General features: G+C 43.4%; 1 protein-coding gene across 6 annotated transcripts in view; it reads right to left on the bottom strand.

Moving 5' to 3' along the window:
- Nucleotides 1–20,252, bottom strand: part of celsr1a (cadherin EGF LAG seven-pass G-type receptor 1a) — a 117,269-nt gene that overhangs the window by 92,415 nt on the left and 4,602 nt on the right. The gene's annotated exons all lie outside the window — the stretch shown is intronic.

Below are 20,252 nucleotides of genomic sequence, written 5' to 3'. Positions count from 1 at the left end.
CAACAACAACGGCCGACTAATGTTGTGTCGCTCAGACGCTGTGGCTGAATCGCGTCTGTTTAATCATCACTGATGGTCATATTTACTCTGACACGACTCCCTGTCAACATTTAATCCCATGTTTGAGTTTGAATACAGCGGGGGACTTCTTCTTCTCTTGAATTTCAGCGGGGACTTCCCGTCTTCTTCTCTGTCTGAAGTGTTTGTGTGTGGCAGTGCTACAGCGCCACACACGCTCCACACACCTGGAGTGTACTACAGCGTTTTGGGTCGTTTTCACTGGATCCGTGTGGACGCAGATATTTCTGAAAACGATGCCGTGTTTATGGAGATTTTTTTCAAAACAATCAAGAAAAAGATCGGATTCAGTGAAGCCGCGTATTCGTCTGGACGGGGCCTAAAGCACCTATTGAAATGCCTTGTCCTGTGAACCCATTATAACCTGTGTGACTCTTAACACGCTGAGACAATCACTTCACACCTCCAACACAAAGCCACTGGCCATCTGTAGAAATCAGCATTTAAAGGCACGACCGGATTCACACTTTTGACATGTTAAAACAAAACAAGGCTTCTGTTTGCCACAACAGAAGAAGTGAGTGAGAACCAGGTTGTGTGTGTGTGTGTGTGCAGGAGGACGAAATGCAAATGAAGAAGGCCCGACTCTGAACTTTTGTTTGTGTGAACCCTGGGCGTGGTCACCTCAGCCTGAAATGTGAATCGTCTACCTTCACCAGCTTTCTTTACAGTACTGTTTAGATAAAGGAAGGCATCCATGGACCTGAATGTCCTCATTCACTCAGGCACAGGCCTGTGAATCATTATTCTAGTATGTGAATGATTATTTTGGTTCAAACCATTATCGCTTTTGGTAGTTTGCATTTAAATAGAATCTGGGAGCAGAGCTACAACATTGCACAGAGTTAAGAATGACAACAACTGGGCTTCTCACTATGAAGTGGTTCTTTGACTATCAAATGGAAGCATTGCACAACTATTGATAATTTATGTCCATGAGGTGATTGCATGAGCAAATATTTGCCTTGATAGCACACAGCTCTAAACCAATCAAACACAGAGAGGCTTAACTGGAGATTTAGAATCACAATTTCCCGTTTTAAATACAGTTTGCATTTCAATTTTACACATCAAAGATTAACATATCCAAGATGAACAGATTTGCTAATATTGGAAGTGTTTCAAACGTCAGTGTTCCCCATATTCTCGAGTTGACTATTTTTTAATCATGACAAAGGTATGGAGGAAATCATAAGCATTTGCAGCATGTGAGCAAACAGGTTTTATCCTGTGTGTGTGTGTGTGTGTGTGTTTGTAATAAGCAGCAGGATTTATTCTGTAATGAGACTGATAAGTAAATGTGTGGGTTCCTCCTCCATATCATTAAACTCTTCATGTAGTAAACTATCTATTTATGTGTTTGTCCCATGTCTGAGTGACCAAAAATACATCATTCTAAAACTAGTGATGAAATCAGCAACGTGTCTGTCTCCCCTCATGAACAGACAGTAGGACAGCAGTGACTGTCCAGATGACCCTGCAGTAAGTGGAGGATTCCCTCAGATAAGACCTGTGTTTAAAACCACTGAGCCTCCAGCTGCTCCAGTAAAAGGCCCTCTACTTAGTCTGTGTGACCTCCTGAGGGCCAAAGGTCAAACCAACCACAACCAGGAGTCCTGACCCCTGAACCTAGACCGCCTCATCAGACCTGAGAGAAAACAGACACCAAGCTGATGATGATGATACCTGCTTCAAAATTAATGGGATTCATGATATTCTATCTCTTCATCTGTATGGATATGACAAATATAACCAGCCTGGACCAATCACAGCAAAAGTTTCACACTTATTCCTCAAAACAACATCTTCCTCTGTCTTTTACTGCAGCCTGAGTGCAAACAGGAGTTCCTTTACAAGCATTAAAGCAGTGTAACAAGTCTATTAAGAACTAATAGCTCTGCCAAATCAAAGTGAAAATCAATTCGGGCAGTGTTTTAGAGGATGCTGAGCAGAGTGTAGGGCTGAGTGCTCAGCAGCCAGTTAGTGCGCTATCAGGAGTGTGTGTAGTCAGGCAGTGAGAACCACCACCAGTCTCTAATGGCGCTTTTCCACTACACTTTCACAGCACGGCACGGCTCGGCTCGGCTCGGTAAAGGTGCTTTTCCACTACAGCTGAGTTACTTCCTCAGCGGCGGCGATAGCGGGGCCGCATTGTCCATGTCTCTTTTTTCGATCCGCTCGTCAGCTCCAAACTCACTCGTCTGCACCTCGTTAACAGACCACAGTGGTTTTACACACAGCAACATTTAACTCGGGTGAAGGAACAACAACAGTAGGGGTGGGAAAAAAAATCGATATTGCAATATATTGTTGTGCTCTCTGTCGCAATAAATAATCGATACACTGACGGCAAATATCGATATTTTGTTACAACACACAATATGGATTTACCCCGTTGTCACCGTCAGTACTTTTTTTTTTTCACCGTCAGTACTTAAAGCAGAAGTAAGCGGTATTTTTGTGTTAATATAAGTCTTAAATAGTTATATCTTCCGACAGCAATCACTTACATAGAGTGTTTGGTCTGAAACACGGGTCTCTCTGTCACTCTGCTCTGCTCTGAGCCGAGGAGAAAACTTTTCTCGTATCCTACAAGTTTTATCCAATGAGGAGAGAGAACGGCATGAAGGGCTGTGTGTGCAGGGACGAGGACCAATAGATCCATGACAAGGGCGGGGCCGCTAACTCCATCGGCTGACAAGACGTTATGGTGCGTTCAAGGCAACCGGTAACTCGTGTTTTTCCGACCTGTGAAGTCGTACCAGTTCGATCTGGTACGAGTTCACGGGTCGGAAGTTACGAGTGGCCGTTATAGTGCACTTTCACAGGTAAAGCAGGTCGGAAAAACACGAGTGGGTTGCCTGGAACGCTACAAAGTCGTAAGTCGTGACGTGAAGCTGTAATTTACGGTTTCAAAAGCAGCATTAGCCAAAACGACCGGATCGCTTACTTCTGCTTTAATCTCTCCTGTCCTTTTTGTGGGGGCGCTAATCCCGTAAATGAGGATAAAGTAGGCGTGAGTAGCGGCCGGTGAAGAAGACGAGTTAACAACAGAAGAAGACCCACCGGCAAGTTTCCACCAGAGTTTCCACTCTAAAGTGTGGACCCACTTTGGTGGCGCTGTCTTATAATGTTACAGAAAACCTGCATGTTTTTTCTCCTCATGTCCTACACTAGAGAACTTGTTCTTCTTATCACCAAAGAGGCTGCTCTCTCTCTGACAGCTGATTTTTAAATACCATGAATGGAAAGCATAAGATGCATCCAGATCTGGATGTTTCTTATTACATAAAACAAGTTGCTACTGACTTTTAAGTATCATAAAGCACTGTCCTGGTTTACATAAGACATGTTATTAATGTTCATGCACTTTAATGTCTCCAGCTGTACAGTGTTTATTCATTTGTACATTGTACGAAGTTTTGGAATAAATGCATGAGACTTTTTCCTTTTTATGGGTTTTTTTTTTTTCCAGTCACATATATCGAGATATATCGTTGATGAAATTTCTTGCAATATATCGAATATCGCAGATATCGTGTATCGTGATATTATCATTATCGTGGGCCAAATATCGCCACAGTATCGAATCGTGAGTTACCCATATCGTCCCACCCCTAAACAACAGTCTCAGTACAGATCAGCTGGCGCTGTTGCCGCTCTGTTTTTGAAATTTCCGGGTTTGATTCTCATGTCGGACATCGCGCTCGCGCCGACGCTCTGCCCAATCAGCGGAAGGCAGTCGGCTGACGTCATGTTATAGTATCGCTTCGGCTCGCTTGGAACCAGGGCCGAGGAGGTACTAAAATAGTACCTGGCACCAGGTACTAGGGCTAGTGGAAAAGCAAAATAAGCGGGCCGTGCCGCGCCATGCCAGTGGAAAAGCGCCATAACAGCACTCTGGGAGGGTCAGCAGCTGGCAAATGGCCTCCACTTTAGTACTGGAGAAAGGAGAAGTAGCACTGATGAACACCCCGCATCAGTATCAACATAGAATAGAAAGAACAAAAGCGAGGAGAGCAGCGGCGCCGGATTCATTTTAGAGGTGGGGGGGCCATGGAGGTTGGGTTGTTACGGGGCATAGATTTACACACTCACTGTCGGTGCAAGAGTGATATTGTAGCGTCCGGCCGTGATGCGTAATACCAGCATAATGCGTAATCCCCCCCCCCCCCCGCCAGCGTTTCCCAGACCGTCATGCCTACCGTAATTTATCAAAAAAAAAAGAAAAGAAAAGAAAGCCCTGTACTCCGGTCTCCTGTGCTGGTCTGGCTGCAGGTTTGAGTAAATAAAATGTTGTGAATACACCTCTTAAAGCCCGTTTGAGCAGTTTCTATAAACTGCTAGGTTCTCAACGACCCGACCCGGTCTGATCCGCAGGTGTTGAAGCCTGGACCTGATGCAGCCGGACTCACGAGCAGTCTCTAATAAATAAAAATAAAAGAACCCCGTGGTCCGACCTGACCCAAATTTTAATCAGAATTTTAATAATAGAAAACATCATTTGTGAATTTGAGATCTCTAAAATATTAGCAATGTTACTTTTACCATGCATTTAGTTTTTCTGTAGGTAAATTAATCATCATGGATCAAACAGAAAATCAGCCTTTGTAAAAGCCGAAGTAGCCTACTGTAACAGTTTAAGAGCACTCAGGTCTGTGGCGCATCAGTCTGCAGCGGCTACTTTTCACCTCTTATTCTTGTCATTCATGTTTTAATAATAGGAACAATGCTTAAGGTCAACGCCTGCTAAGACAGACGTTTGGACTTAATGTAGCTAAATAACTTTGTCTCAGTCCGTGACTGTGCTCGCTTCATAAAGACAGCTGTTATAGACCACTCGGGCCAGCTGTGGTCACATGAGTTATTACAATGTTTCCATTTTGTTGTTTTCGCGCATCTCTTCTTTTTCTCACAAGTTATGGAGCCAGTTAGAAATGAATAAAGGAAAAGAAAAAATAATATCCAGGAGACTTTGTCCCGTCCTCAGGACGTGCGCGAGGGAGGATCAGCTGGTCAGAGTTAGCGATGTCTGTCACTGTCAACTGCACAGTTGTCAGCAGGTCCGCTCAACCACTCCACACACACTTCACAAACTTAAGGAATAAACTAGATGTTGATTTTGTAAACAGACAGTGACATGCTGGAAATAAGCAGACACCATACTCGCCCTCGTTAATATTGATTATTGAATTACGTAACGTCATAAATCTCTCGCCGCTGTAGTCCGGTTCATCACCTGTCTCTGTGGGTGTGTGGCTACGTCATCTCCAGGTGAAACAACTGTAACAACTGTAAAACACCTGGAATTGATAATAACTAAAGGCATATCACCAAAGCTGAACTAGGCTATTAACATGTCAGTCTAATTCATCTTTTCCTCGCATTTTTTCATAGTAAACTTCCCTTCGCTCACCGGCAGAGCAGAAGTTGCACTTTCTGAGATGGTAGTACACATGGTCCACAGTGTTTGTGGATGAAGCCTACAGGATGAGAAGGTGACGAAGGTGAAGGTGACAATAATAAGCGGAGGGAGGACGACGGAAGCCGGAGAAGCTCCGTTCAGCTGTGCATTCACGTGGGCACCATATGGCCAGAGAGACTTGAATTGGGACTATTTAGCCTACTGGCTGCACTACAGACAGAGTAGCATTAGATTTGATTTAAAATGAAAGATTCTTCTAGCCTATGTTTTATTGGTTTATTTCATTTGATGTGGGTGGGACCGGGGGAATTATTGAAACCGGGATAGCAGCGACCGGCAGAGCAGGGCAGGGGCGTAAAGTGGGGGGGCCAATGGCCCCTTGGCCCCCCCCATTCCGGCGCCCTTGGAGGAGAGGTGAAGTCAAGTGGAGGTCACTCGGGTCAACAGCAGCATCTTGTTATGGTGGACAATAAAGTCTACCTATCTATCTATCTATCTATCTATCTATCTATCTATCTATCTATCTATCTATCTATCTATCTATCTATCTATCTATCTATCTATCTATCCATCTATCCATCCATCCATCCATCCATCCCATTTTTACCGTTCTCCTTCCATAAAGTCTAAAAAAATGTCATCCTTGTACATCTGATACTACAGAAACAGAAGAGGCCGATCTTGGCGTTAACTCGACGCAACCCATTTTTTGATCACACTGTGCCACACACACAAACACACACACTCCAACTCCATGCATACAAACAAACAAACAAACAGCCCTTCACGGCAACTGAGGCTGTAATTTGATAAGCGGCCGTTGAGGGCAGACAGCAGCACGTATGTCATTTTCAGACATCACATGGGATGGACACGGACAGAGGGTGGCATTGTGGATCCTGGCTCTGCTCCATAGCAGAGGTGTCAGGACTGCTCTTCAACATCTTATACTGATAACAACTGCATTACTTCCTCTTTTATATACACTGACTGCAAATTCTACACTTCCGAAGTTAATTAGAATTACTAATGAGGAGAGACCTACAGGATTATTTGGATAAACCAAAAATATCTTTAATCTAGTAGAAACTCTAAAAGCCTATTTATGTGAGAAGGGCAGGGAATCATGCTGCTTTGCTGAAATGTGTAGTGACACTTGTGGTGTGTAACTTATTATTACTAATTTAGGCAAGGCAAGGCAAGGCAATTTTATTTGTATAGCCCGTTTTTACAGTTTGTCTCAAAGGGCTTCACATAGCATCATAACAACATCCTCTGTCCTTAGACCCTCATTTAGCTTTTATACGCATTATAAAAAATACTCAATAAATTATGAATTATATACTATACCATCACTTCACTTTAACATATTTAATTTCATATGTGATGGTTTGCATATGCATTTGAACTCAACTCTTATTTCTAGTACAATTAGAACAGTAACCATTATTTTAAAAAGTTGGGCTTCTCAAAATGCAACCAGTAAAAAAAATGTGACTTATAAAATCTCAGAAAGTTTCATGCTGCTATTTTTAACGCTGTTAGGATAAAATAGCTTTTTACTTTGATACGCATGTAACTGAAGACATTTTAGGAGGGCGAGGCACTTTTTGTTTAGCTTATGAAAGGTGGAGGGGATCTTTGTGTGAAACCTGGCCTTAACACTCCAGGGGAAGATGTCAGCCGCTGTGTGACACAGAGGGATGACTGCACTTGTGTGTTTGAGTGCAGACTTGGATGCATGCCTCTGTACAGTTCATATGTTTGTTTGTTTTCTCGATGTGCATAAGTCACTCTATCCAAAATGTAACAGGAGGATGTCTCAGATCAAAAGGAGCATCTTGACACCCTATCAAAAGGCAGCGCAAAACCAGAACACCTCGGAGCTCCCTCTGTCTGTATCTCGGAGTCTGTGTCTCTCACTTTCTGTTAAAAGATGAAGCCTGGAGCGTTAGAAAAACATACAAAGCTTCAATCCGCACGTCCTAGTCGCTTCTTTTGAAATACTTATAGAAGTCTGATCCGCTCTGCCAGTTGGAGCCAAGTGTGACCCGGGGTGTGGTGAAAACGCTGCCTGTGAAAAACACAGTCCTGCTCCTACTCTATGCATTGGAGTGTAAGGTAGCAGGGTGCCTTCACAAATAAATATTTGTTTAGTGTGTGTCTTCACATGTATTTTCCCCCTTTAGACTTGACAAGAGAAAGGTGCTGTCACAGGGGAACAGAAGCTGTCAGGAGGTTTGTAAGGTGACACCGATGGTGACAGCAGTTGTCTATGACTGACATACTGGAGAGAGAGAGCAGGGGGTAAGGGGTATTCCAAAAATCAGTTTCTCCTCTATGTCAGGGTTCAAACCACAAATGCTCTCTAATGTATGTTTGGTCTGGTTGGAAAGACAGGGCTGTAAACGGTTCAGATATTGATTTAACAGTCGGTGGGTAAAGTCTACACTACTTATATTCACATAGAAATGCCAGCTTGTTGATGTTTCTCATGTGTGCACCATGTTAACTGTCTTAAAGGACAATTCCAGGCGAATTCAACTCAGGGGTGTATTTTCATATCATTTTAGGTCTAAAAGAATGAATCTGAAGATTTTCAGTTTAATTGCTCCTGTTTTGCGGTAGTTGCGTCTGTCCGCGCATCGCCACGGCAGCAATGAATGGGAGTGGATGTAAGTTCCGCTGTTTAGGCTGTTTCCAGCCCTCAAAGCCGCAATTTTTTTCCACAGACAGCATCAGATGGCTACTCAAACATGCACCGAGAAGTTTATTTACTTCAAGCAAGCCGACATGTTTGTAAAAGTCGATCTAATTCAAAGCCTCCCGGAGTCTCGCGCGAGACCCAGTTGCCGTGCTCGGTGTGTTCAGGTGCAGTGGGAAAAGCTACCGTTTGTGTCATAAACACAGGAATATCAACTCTTTCGTGGCGATGTGCGGACAGACGCAACTACCGCAAAACAGGAGCGATAAAACTGAAAATCTTCAGATTCATTCTTTTAGACCTAAAATGATATGAAAATACACCCCTGAGTTGAATTCACCTGGAATTGTCCTTTAAGCCGTTTTCCCACTAAAATTAGCGTGTCGACGCAGGTTTTTTAAACGTGGGTCGACCTGCTAACAATCGGCATTTGGCCCCTTTCCCACTGAGGGATCAGACAGAGCATAAACCAGTCGCCCACTTTCATCCGCGGTGCAAGAAACACAGTGTCATGCCACAGCCACCCACCGCGGAGTGTCCGTCCGCCGAGGCAGACGAGGCGTCTGGCTGACCTGAGCACCAGGACCACAGAGGACAACGAGTCTGCCGCGGCCGTATGACGGACATCCGCGGCACAACACGTCAGTTAAACAGACTGTTGCTTTTTTTTTCAATCATTTTTGGTCAGTGTTGTTTGATCTTTTGATCCCAGTCAGGAATGAGTGAAGTTTGTTTTGGTACGTGATATGAGACGCGACCGGCGCGATGATGTGGCGTCACGTAACGCTCAGCGTCATCACGTAAATTAGCGGGTTGACGTGGGTCTGGCGTTCCCACTGCAAGCCGATCGGAGCCGAGCCGATGAAAGCCGATTTTAATCCGCGTCGCTTGCCGAGTCGTTTGACGCGGGTCGACGCGGCTCGGTGCGCCTTTCCCACTGCCACCAAAAGCCGATTGTTAGTGGGTTTAAGCAGGTTTTTTGACCAGTGGGAAAGGGGTATTAGTGTTACCATTTCTGACATTCCAGTTCATCCTTAGGGGGGCAGGGGAGGGTATACCAAAATTCATGTCAATCCACCCAAAACCTGTTGAGAAACTTCTGTCTGGAGCAACACGACATAAACTGTCATCACTGCAAGCAGCGCCGCTAGTGTTGCTAAAAATAAACTTTACACTAAAATTATCCTCACACTGAGAATATAGCAAACACGCTACAATTTACCTGGTGAGCAGAGGCGGCTTGTACTCTGTGCCCTGGAAGAAACACTTCCCCCTATAATTAAAGGCTTTGGAATTAGACTGCTAGCATAGGTGTCTATCATGGTGCCAACCACTTCAGTGGTAAAGGGAAAGAGGTAAGGACTACAAAAAGTATAGAGCATCTACCATCTGTTACTTATACACAACGATTAATCAAAGATAACATTTTGAGAGTCCTGAGTGCCGGTTGACAGACAGTCAGACAAAAAAGGGACAACAATTTGAGAGCCAAGCGTGCATCAGCACATTCCCACCCCACAAGCTATTAACTGTCAAGATTACACCTGTCACCAGCCCCTTCTCTGGCTGAGGGGGAAACACTAAAGCTGACACCTCTGTGAGCGAAGTCTGGCACAAAGTCTTTCTGTCGAGTCCAAGATCAACACAGTTGCAGGGGATCAGTGTTAATCAAGCTATTATGGGAAGGTATCCGTTTTCAGGGAAGTTTTTGATAAAAGATGTTTCCTTCTAACTCTAACTCAAAAAGCTTTTCTGCTCTGTTTCCAAACTGATGTTTATCACTTGGGATGGGTGAGTACTGACACCAGGTATTGGTATCAGGCCAATACCGGCCTTATTTCAAAGTACTTTTACTTTTACTACTAAAAAATAATAATAATAAAAAATAAACAACGCTGAAGACGTTATTACAGCCCAAAAGCTTAACACCACGCGTTATTTTCTGTGTAATAATCTCCTCTTCTCTCCACTTTTTTAATACTCATTTTTAACCATGACACATGCCACTGGTTGCATCAAGAGCTATATTTCCGCAGAAGACATGGTTTTTGCTTAGTTTGGGATTAAGCCATGGGATGCAAACATTCAACAGATATTGGTCTGCTTGTGCCAGTTAATTTGATCCATTTAAGCTGTTTGACATTTCATCCTAATACCTGCATTGTCGGAGCCAATGCCAAGTTTTAACTAGAAAAAGCATTTCCAAGAATGGAAATGGTGTGAATGCTGAAAGCAGCTGAACGCTGTTGCAGAATTAGCAATTAGTGCAAGCAGTGACTGATCACCATACAAATGTTTGACCGAGGTAGGAATCGAACCCACAACCTCATTGTCAGTAGACTTTCACTGTGCCTCTAGGCCACAGTGTACACACAGTTTCAAAGACTGTTGTCTGTTGATGAGCTGCACTCTGTCTCACTCTGAAGTTAACAAGCCCAAAGCTGCACCTGTTGGAAACACACTGTGTCAACACCAAGAAAGCTTGAGAGTCAAGCTTGAATGACTTACAATTAAAATTTCTGTGAATTTCAGGCTGAGAGCAGCAGTTTCAACACGAAGCAAGTTATCAGAAGTCAACAGAGGACGACTGGGAAAATAATTCACTATAATTGTTGTTGAGGCAAGATTTGAACCAACAACCTTCAGGTCTTCAGCCCAGCACACTAACCACTAGGCTACAGACAGAGACAGTATATGAGGGGCAAAGAAAACCTTTAATAAGAGGATCACTGGCTTCTGCTTAAAAAAAAAGTAAGGAAAGTGCAGAAATTAGCCACAGCAAGTAAGAAGAGGACTTTTTTGTGACCTGTGACTATTTTTTGGTGAATTAAAACGAATTAAAAAGCACTTAACAGCAAGTTACAAAGTTGAGCTCCTTCTCCTGCTGCTGTGAAAAAAATGCATTGGGCTGAATGAGAGCAGAGAACTCCCTGGCTGCATTTAAAAAATATTTTAAATTATTATCTAAGTCTCTTTGCATTTTTGACCAGAATTTTAGCCAGAAGACAAGTGTGGCTACAAAACTGGAGAAAATCATGTGTCTAGAGTTTAATTTGTGGCCGTGCTGACAGTTTAGCCAGAAAAACTGTAGAATGTTTTTTTGCCTCTCTCCACTCTGGCTGACAATGTCACCACTCTAGCTCTGCTCGTTAGACGCAACACACACCCATTATAAAGCTGGATTTTGTCAAAAAACTTAATGATTTTAAAACTGCCAAATATCAGAAACTGTTGAAGATATCAATAAGCTGAGTCATAGAGGAACACTTAAAAAGTTTGTCTACAGCTTAGAAGTTGAATGAAGTCTCTAGCAGAAAGTATGGTGAAGCTTTAGTGGCTGAAAGAAGTAAGAAGATTTGAAGAGTTTGAAGACTGTTCCAATGCATTCTCTATGGGGGAAAAAAAAGTTAAATATTTGAAAAAGTATAAAAAGTATGAAAAATTTGAATACATCCGATAAAGTCCAGAAAAAGCTGCACGTTTTGATATACGAATTGTTGAAATAGCACAAAGTATGAAGGACTAGAAGAAGACCGTAAAAAGGCGGAAGAAAATGGCCGAACAGAAGAACAATAGTGTGAATGCTTTCAGCATTAAAAAGTGAGACCAATTTTCGTTCCCATGTGCACCACATGGACACAGCATACATACATACAGAAAATCTGATCTCATGGCATGCAACCTACACATGACTGGCGCTTGGATGCTCAAGTCTAAATTTATCAGTGTTGCTTCGACAACAAGTATATGTCATGTCACTCACAGGCTCGCATGAAGCTGTTGTCATAACTTGGCATCACAGCGGTTTGCCTGAGCCAGGGTTGAAGTGGAGGACGAAGAAGACAAAACAAAAGAGGACAACCAAAAACCTGTGTGTTTGGAATAAGACAAAACAGGTATAAAAGCTGACGTCTTCTGTTGTTATTACTCTGCTCACACTTCGTCAGTTCATCATGCAGGTTCCTACACATCCCACAACATCAGATACGAGCCACAATTAGTAACTGAGCATGAAGCCCTGCGGTGTAAACGCTGTCCGACACACAACCAGTGGAAGGAAGTTTCAACCGTCTCACTATCTCATCCTCCTCTTCTTTTCCCCCCTCTCCACTCGCTGTCACACTTGTCATTCACTCTGGTTCTAAACACTAACTCAGCCCCCTACCACCACCACCACCTCTTAACATTCCTGCAGCTGGTCATCACAGATCATGACGCATGTAATGTCACACTCGTGAGCCGCCGGCGAGCCACGGCGCTTCCCCTGCCTCCTCGCTGAGGGAGACAAAGGAGAGCATTGTGTCGTCCGGGTGAGAGAATGAATAAGAATAAGAGAGTAAGAGAGGTGTGTCAGGTTACAATCAAATACGACCCCTCCACCACCCGAGACCTGCTGCAGTTAGAGTGGTGAAATCACTGTCCTGCAGCATGTAAGCAAGAGATAACCCTTTCTGCATGTGTGTGTGTGTAAGAAATGGAGATAAAAGGAATGTGTGCCATCTGTGTATCAAAGTGGATGACAGTCACTACACATAGCACACACGCACACACATTAAAAAACTATAATAATTACATACCCAAAATCGTAAAAGCAAAGTATGATCACACATCACTAGAAAAAAACTAAAGTAGGCCTACAACCCCCCACTTTAAATATCCCCTCCTTTCACACACACTTTTTACCCCTTTACCTTGTTCAAGCCGAGCCTAGGGCAGAGGTGTTTGCAAACAAACAACCCCTCTTTGAAATCCCCACAGCAAACACAGTTGCGTGATGGGAAGAGACCACACTTTGTAGTTCAGAGGCAGAAACCACGATGCTTAGAGAGATTTCCGGCTTGAAACAAAACACTGGTCTGGAGACAGTGGAGCATGGATCGAGTGTGTGGGCGGACAAACATGGCAGATTGAGTGTGAAAATGAGCGCCCTCTCCTCTGAGAGTCAGAGGGAACGTGGAAGAACTGGGAGCAGCACCCAAACTCTCCCTCCTCTGTCACCTCGGGGGCCGCGGGGCTTTTCACAGCCTGTGACGGCGGCATCAACTGACAGCTTTTAGATCATGAGGACGTCCCTCCTCTCTCTAGCCTGTAATTGAGTGTTCAGACATCCTTGGAGTCGAACGGTGACCAATCCTGATCCAGAGGTATTTATGCTTGTCAGCTCTGAAGTACAGCCCGAAGGCGTGAACCACACACACACAAACACAGCCAAGCCACAGGTGGATGTACGAGATAAAACATGAATGTGATTTCTTTCTCATTCGTTGAGCACAAAATGGTGACACTGACACTACATCACACCTGCAAGTGTCCTCTGCCAACTCCTCTCTTCCTGCCTCCAGACACAGAAACATTTACAACTGAGTTTCCAGTGATTCAATATCAACTTAGCTAGCAGCATAACCCTTTTTAAATTCTGTAAAACTGTGTTTTTGTTGCATATGAACAGTCTGACTTGCTGAGAATATGAAGAGAAGATTGATACACTATAAAATATGAATGATAACATTAGCTTAGCATAAAGACAGGAAACAAATTTGGAACATCTCACCTGGCTCTGTTGAAAGGTTTGCAATTTGTTTTCTACACACTTAGATCTACCAGCAAACATGAATAACAACATATCATAGAACAATCCTTATGCTAAGCTAACAGGCTGTAACTTCATTCATTGAGAACAAGCTAGGGATGCACATGATTAACCGTTTAACCGTTAACCGATAACAAGAACTTTGACCGATTAATACTATCGTTTTTTAATTTTTTTATTAGCTCCTTATGTCGTCAACTCACAGGGCTTGTCAACACGTGCAGAGTTCACGTGCCTTCAGTCATATTTTGCAGCAAAAAGTTACACAGGAGGACTGACAGTATGTGCAGCAGCCCTCATGAAGGAAGATCAGACAATAAATGTAACCTACACGGACATAGATGTGAATCACCTGTAACAACGGCGCTAAAAAAACAAACAAACGAGGACGTCGCTGCTCTCCAGCCTGTTCACTTGCAGCTCTCCTGCAGCTCCACAGAGGAGCTGTCAGAGAAGCTCTGCTGTTCCTTCAGCCTGGTGTTTAGCTGCACTTTGTATAAAAACAGTTCTACATTGGACGATCTAACCTCCAGAGCGCAATCAGCTGAGACAGAGCGCACTGATCAGCTGTCGTGGCGCACGTGTGTATTTAACGGCAAAAAGAAAAAGAAAAAAAAAATGGAGCGATCAATTTTTTATTTTTATTTTTTTTTACCGTGCGCCGCAAACTTCTTAATCTTATCGGTTAACGGTTAATAATCGGTTAACGAGCGTCGGTTATCGGTCAGAAAAAAAATTCAAAATGTGCATCCCTAGAACAAGCGAATACACAAGTGGTTTCGTCTATTTTTTGGCACGAAAGCAAGTAAACCTATTACTCTGAATGTTAAAGGATGTCTTTAAAATTGATTCCAGAGACATGCTATTTAACAATTTCCTGTTTTGGATAAGGGACAGTTTTTTCATTAAACTGAAATTCATTTAACTCCAGATGTCACAGTATAAATTCTTGTTTAAAGGCCAAAGTCACAGCACAGTGCCTCATTTTGTGGATGTTAATCAATGCAGGAAATACTGTGTCCATTAGGTTTGACTTTAAACCAAGGCTGTGGGTCATCAAAGTGACACTGTCCTCCCTACAGAGTGGTTCAGAGACCTCCAACGCTGATGGGAGAGCAACCAGCCTGGTACACATGCAGAAAAGATGGACGGGCAGACTGACAAGAGAGGCACACAGAGACAGACAGGCATGCAAGACAGGGGAAGCGAGAAGACAGTAATCTAATAAGTTTCTTTAACAACTGATTTAACCACAAGAACCACGTGGCGGGATTACAACACCGTCCAAACACATGGTCAGGCAACGGGTGCATTCTTTAGAGAGGAGATGGAGAGGAGAAGAGAAGAGACTGAGAAGACACAAGGAGAGACACTCAGTACGTTTACATGCAGAGCTTAATCGAGCTATGCTCAAAATTCGATTTTGGCGTCTAATCAGACTTCTGTCCTTGTCTCAATTTACATGCAACTGAGAAAATGGAATAACTGACGGGGTCCGCCCCCTCATGCGGCGTCACCCGTTGTTTCAGCGGGTTAATACGCCCTCGGCCCCCAGTCCTGTTGACTTTTCTGTCACCTCCTAAAAAACTGAATATAAACAACTTAGTAAGCTTAATAATAAATTCTCAACTGCAGTTCCCGACCAGACGCGCCAGTCTGGGCCGGATTCACGCTGAGAATAGGATACAAGCTTCCTTTTTTCATCTCTCTCTCTTTTTAAAAAAAAATAAAACACTCTTGTTGGTGGCGCTGTGTGAAATGCATTGAATCGGCGCTGATGTTGGGTTTTTTTCTTTACTTTGCCGGGTTCGGGCGGCTTCTCTGCTCCACTTTGTGGAGCATGCGCACATGCATTGTCCAGTTATACTCCGACTAAGGCGTATACATGACGGAGAAAATCGAATTCCAATCACATTATCTGGGTGTCTTAATCGGAGTTGGAGAACTCCGATTTCAGTCGGACTAAGGTGTTTACATGCACTTCAGTTGTCCAGTTATAGTCGGATTAAGGCAATAATTCATTTTTTTCAAGTGTCATGTAAATGTACTGAATGAGGCCGAGGGTCAGAGGAAAGAACAGTGAGAGAGACGAAGGAAGGAGGAGACAGAGGGGAACGTGGTGAGGGGCAAAGTTTAAAACCAGCAGTGGTATCTATATCTTAGGAATGAATGGGATCTCCCGATATCAGTTACTGAGAGTGCCAAGCCCGGGAATGGCAGCGTATCTCACACACATACTGTAGGAAAACATATGAGCTGCTGCAGACAGGCTCCATCCAACAACACATCCCACACACACACACACACACATTGATATTGATTTAACCTTGGTCGGGTGACTCACTTTATGATAAAGAAGGGGAAACTTTGGAAAATGTCCTGGAGAGCAGCTAGCAGCTTTCATGGAATTTTTTCTTTTGAATCAAATATTGTCTATTTTCGCCTCCTATCCCACACACACACAAACTCTAAGAGCGACTCTGACGACATCTCCCTCCACTGAACACACCCTGCGACTCCTTTCACCATCCATCCATCCATCAGCTTGAGGTCAAAAGTCTTCTAGAAGACTACAGGGTCCTTTCTCACCGCTGAGTGTGTGTGTGTAAAACACCATGTCCTGCTTTGATCTCACAGGTGAGAGGTCACATGGCATCACTGTCTGTGCATCCCCGCCACACCTGTGCTCCAGCGTGGTGTCAAATATCTCTTGTCAGAACACAGAGCAGTTACATTGAAAGCGACGGGAAAACGACTACACGGGCTGCCAGGAAGGGGATTGTCCCTTGACTCACAGAGGGAATGAGTTGCCTTCCTCATATGGGCTTGTTTTCTTCATATGTCGCAATATATCAGGGCCAAATAATGATTTAATGCCAAGGACAAGTGATTAAGAAGTATGAATGAACAGGCACAAAATTAACAGAGAGCAATGCATCACAGCTTGAACTCTACAGTGTGTTGAACAAGTGAATACAAGACAATCATACTTCTCTGTCTGTGTAGATGATGAAGCTGTGGTTTTCACATGAATGTTTTTAAATGGTCCAGGAGGTCAGTGAGTGCATCAGCAGATGGCATTCTGTTTTATCTCGGCCTGGATTTCAAATAAGTACAAAGCTGAAAGTTCTTGTGTCACAGTAGAAATCTAATTATATACACTGAGAGAGGGAGTAGTGGGAGAAAGTAAAGAAAGTGTGTATTGGGGCAGAGAAAGTGTTGTAGGGAGGGGGTGGGGGGTAAGAACAGAAATGTAAAAAAGCTGAGCTATGCAACTCCTTGAATGGGATTAAGAGCCAAAGCAGTGGCGGGGAAGCTCAGCCAAAAGCCCCATGGGGGAAAAAGGGTGGGGAGGTGGGGTAGTTGTGCGTATGAGTGCGTGTAGTGGCACGCCATCCAGCTTGAACCCAGGGTAAGGAAAAAGATCAGAGCTGGGGTGGAAAAAGATGATTTCACATCAATCATTCATAATCATTTAAGTTACAATCAGCTGTGCTGCATCACTGAGTGATATAACACAGCTCCAACTAGCCAGTTCATGCAAGCTTCAACATTTGCCTTTTAAACTCCACCAGGTAGAAAACAGTCATGAACACCCATGATGGAGCAAGGACATCACAAACTGGTGATAAATGAGTTCCCTGCCCCACAAGAAACTTAGACCAAAGACTCCATCTCTACTGACATGTTTGTGTCCTCTTGTCTGACTGCTGAACTGGCTGATGAGACAATCTCCCCTGTATCACATGTAACATGCCGCTTCTTTTTTTTGTTTTTGCTTGTCAACACCATTCCTTTGACAATGAAAGCTTGTGCAGAAGCCATGAACAGCATCAGCTCAGATTGGTTTCTTGGGATCTATTTAGAAAATTAAGGATTGTCTAAATTAAGATATAAAATAAACCAGACAAGATTTTTCCAAAGGTCAAAAGTCTATGCAGGTAAAATGACAATCAAACCTTCCTTTTCATCACCACTTCAGGAGATAACTGAGGCTTACAAAGGACACAACGCAGCCAATTGCTGGTCAATTTTGGTTTTAGGTGGGTCAGGCTGTCAGTTTTAGACTCTCATTGTGTAACCATGACAGAAACAAACTGTGATTGGGGTTTTTCCAATTTACCTTTAAATAGTGCATAATAATAAATCCTGACCCTGAATAGCCACAGCTTGGTGATGTAGTTAACCACACCTGTCAAATTAAAAGAAAGGAGTGATGCAGGTGTATTGCACTGAAATACTGTACCTCCCTCATCTTCATAAAACAGAGTGAAGACTCCAAAGTGAAATCTGACAACCTCAGATAAGAGCTCTTACAATGATGACACATAGCCCTTAGTGACTGAACCACCAGGCCACTTCCACACACACCCAACCATACATACTCACAAGAAGAGTGAGAGACTGAGGAAAGATGGAAGGGTGTTTTGGCTACCAGAGTGTGTTAAGCAAGTGTCTCAGGAGTTATCAGGGTGTGTTTTGTGTTTTAGCAGAAAGTCCTAGAAACCATCCCAGGCTTTCTGCTCGCCAAAATAAAAGCACCTCAAACAAGGGTGCACTGATTAAAAGAAGAATCTTGTTTAAGAGGGTGTAAAGGTGTAAACTGTGTCAGGTTTTGTGACAGATTTCACCCTCTTTCCCTATAGTTTATTCTAGGCCCGTTCCAAAAAAAGACAAATCAGTAGTCACTTTGATTCATCACTCAATCAATATTTTCATTTGTTTCATTGATCAGGCATAATAATCAGGGTTAATGGGAAAGGTTGAAGCAATCAATCTCGTCACTCATGAACACAGGATGTCAGTGTTGACATCTGCAAACATAACAGGCTGATAAGGACAACTGTTCTGGTGGCCCACTGATCTTAATGAAAATGAAACTGAAGGCGCTGATGAGTCTGGTCCAAATGGCTCATAAAAGATGCATGGATGATGTAGCTGAACCCAGAGACCCAAACCTAACGGGTCCCTGCTATACTTAGGATGATTAGGATGTTCTGTCAATATGCAAGCAGCTGCAGTCAAAACCAATATAATCACAAAGCCCTGGGAATAAATGTAAGGCCATTCTTCAGATTCATTTGTTCCACACAAGAAGTAGTCCCATGTAATTTGGATCATAGGTTGAAGCCTCAAATCCTGAAAACCAGACCGATTTGTAAAGACATCTACATAGGACAGTTACAGAGAAAAGGTCAAACAATAACCACACAATAAAACTGGGAGCCCCAGGAAGCCGGAGAGTGATTAAATTTGAGAAACAGACACAACTAGAGTCGTGTCTCTTTGTGCTTGTAAAGGGTGCTGTTAGTTTACCCATCGCCTCCGGCCTTTCCTCTCCCAGGAGCCTGAGGTTAAAGGGTCAAGACATCAACCGTAATGGTTCCCTAACACTTGGCATCAGGGTGAGCCACCAGGCAAGAGGGGAGGGGCGTTCTTTAATGTGAGTGTGCATTTGTTCAATTGTGCATGAGCACGTGCTCACATATATTAGTGTTTGCATGTGTGTATAGCTAAAACTAATGAAGAGGACCACCCCCCTTAGGGACCATCATGAGGTCACTGTTGTCAAGGATACCACAAGCACTGTCAGCTGTTATTGACAAACATGAATGCAGAGGCAACGAATGAGGGCTATAAGGCCAGTTACTGCTGTGGTCTGTCGCTCTGTGGGTCATCTATAACAGCCATAAACATTTAGAAATGGACAGTCTGTCTTTTGTTCAGCTCAAAGGGAAAGGCCCAAGTCCTTCAGCAAAAACACAGTTTTGAGACAAGAGGAGACATCTGGTGAAAGCTTTCCACTGCCTGATGAACCATGGTGTGGAGTATTAACTCAGGACAGTGCAGGTTTAAGCCGAGTAAAGCCACAGCTGCTTCATTCCATCAATGTTTCTGTCACTAGACAATACAGAGCAGGAGTCTCTGACTTACAAAAAGGAAAGTGAGAGAAAGAAAATGAAGGAATTCTTGAATGCAAAATAACAGCAAACTTGCTCTTATTTATTAGACCTTATGGACTGGGGAATGTAGATATGCCCTGGTGCAGCCTTGTCCGTTGCAGCTCATTTATATTCCTACTGTTGTGTGCGATATGCTGGCAGTTTTAAGCTTAGAGAGATGATAGGGTGACACTGAGAGCGGGAGAGCTGAAGAAATCTAGCTGTGTTGGGCTGTTTGCCCATTTTCAGGCTTACAGCAGTTCTAGAGGACAACCAATGCAGAGAGAGAGAAGCAGAGAGAAAGAAAGAAAGAAAGAAAGAAAGAAAGAAAGAAAGAAAGAAAGAAAGAAAGAAAGAAAGAAAGAAAGAAAGAAAGAAAGAAAGAAAGAAAGGGGTTGGGCAACCAGCTGTCAATAGGTGACAGGATAGTTATTTTGTCAGGGTATTGGATTTATCGTGCCTGTCCAACTGCCTGAATAATGTCACAGTGCTTTCCTGCAGTGTGTGTGCGTG

This window comes from Trachurus japonicus, chromosome 23, assembly GCF_045865225.1.
Source record: "Trachurus japonicus isolate A0001 chromosome 23, Traja_1.0".
Classification (NCBI taxonomy): domain Eukaryota; kingdom Metazoa; phylum Chordata; class Actinopteri; order Carangiformes; family Carangidae; genus Trachurus; species Trachurus japonicus.
The sequence above is the reverse complement of the archived record's forward strand: the minus strand, read 5'-3'. Positions and strand labels throughout refer to the sequence as shown.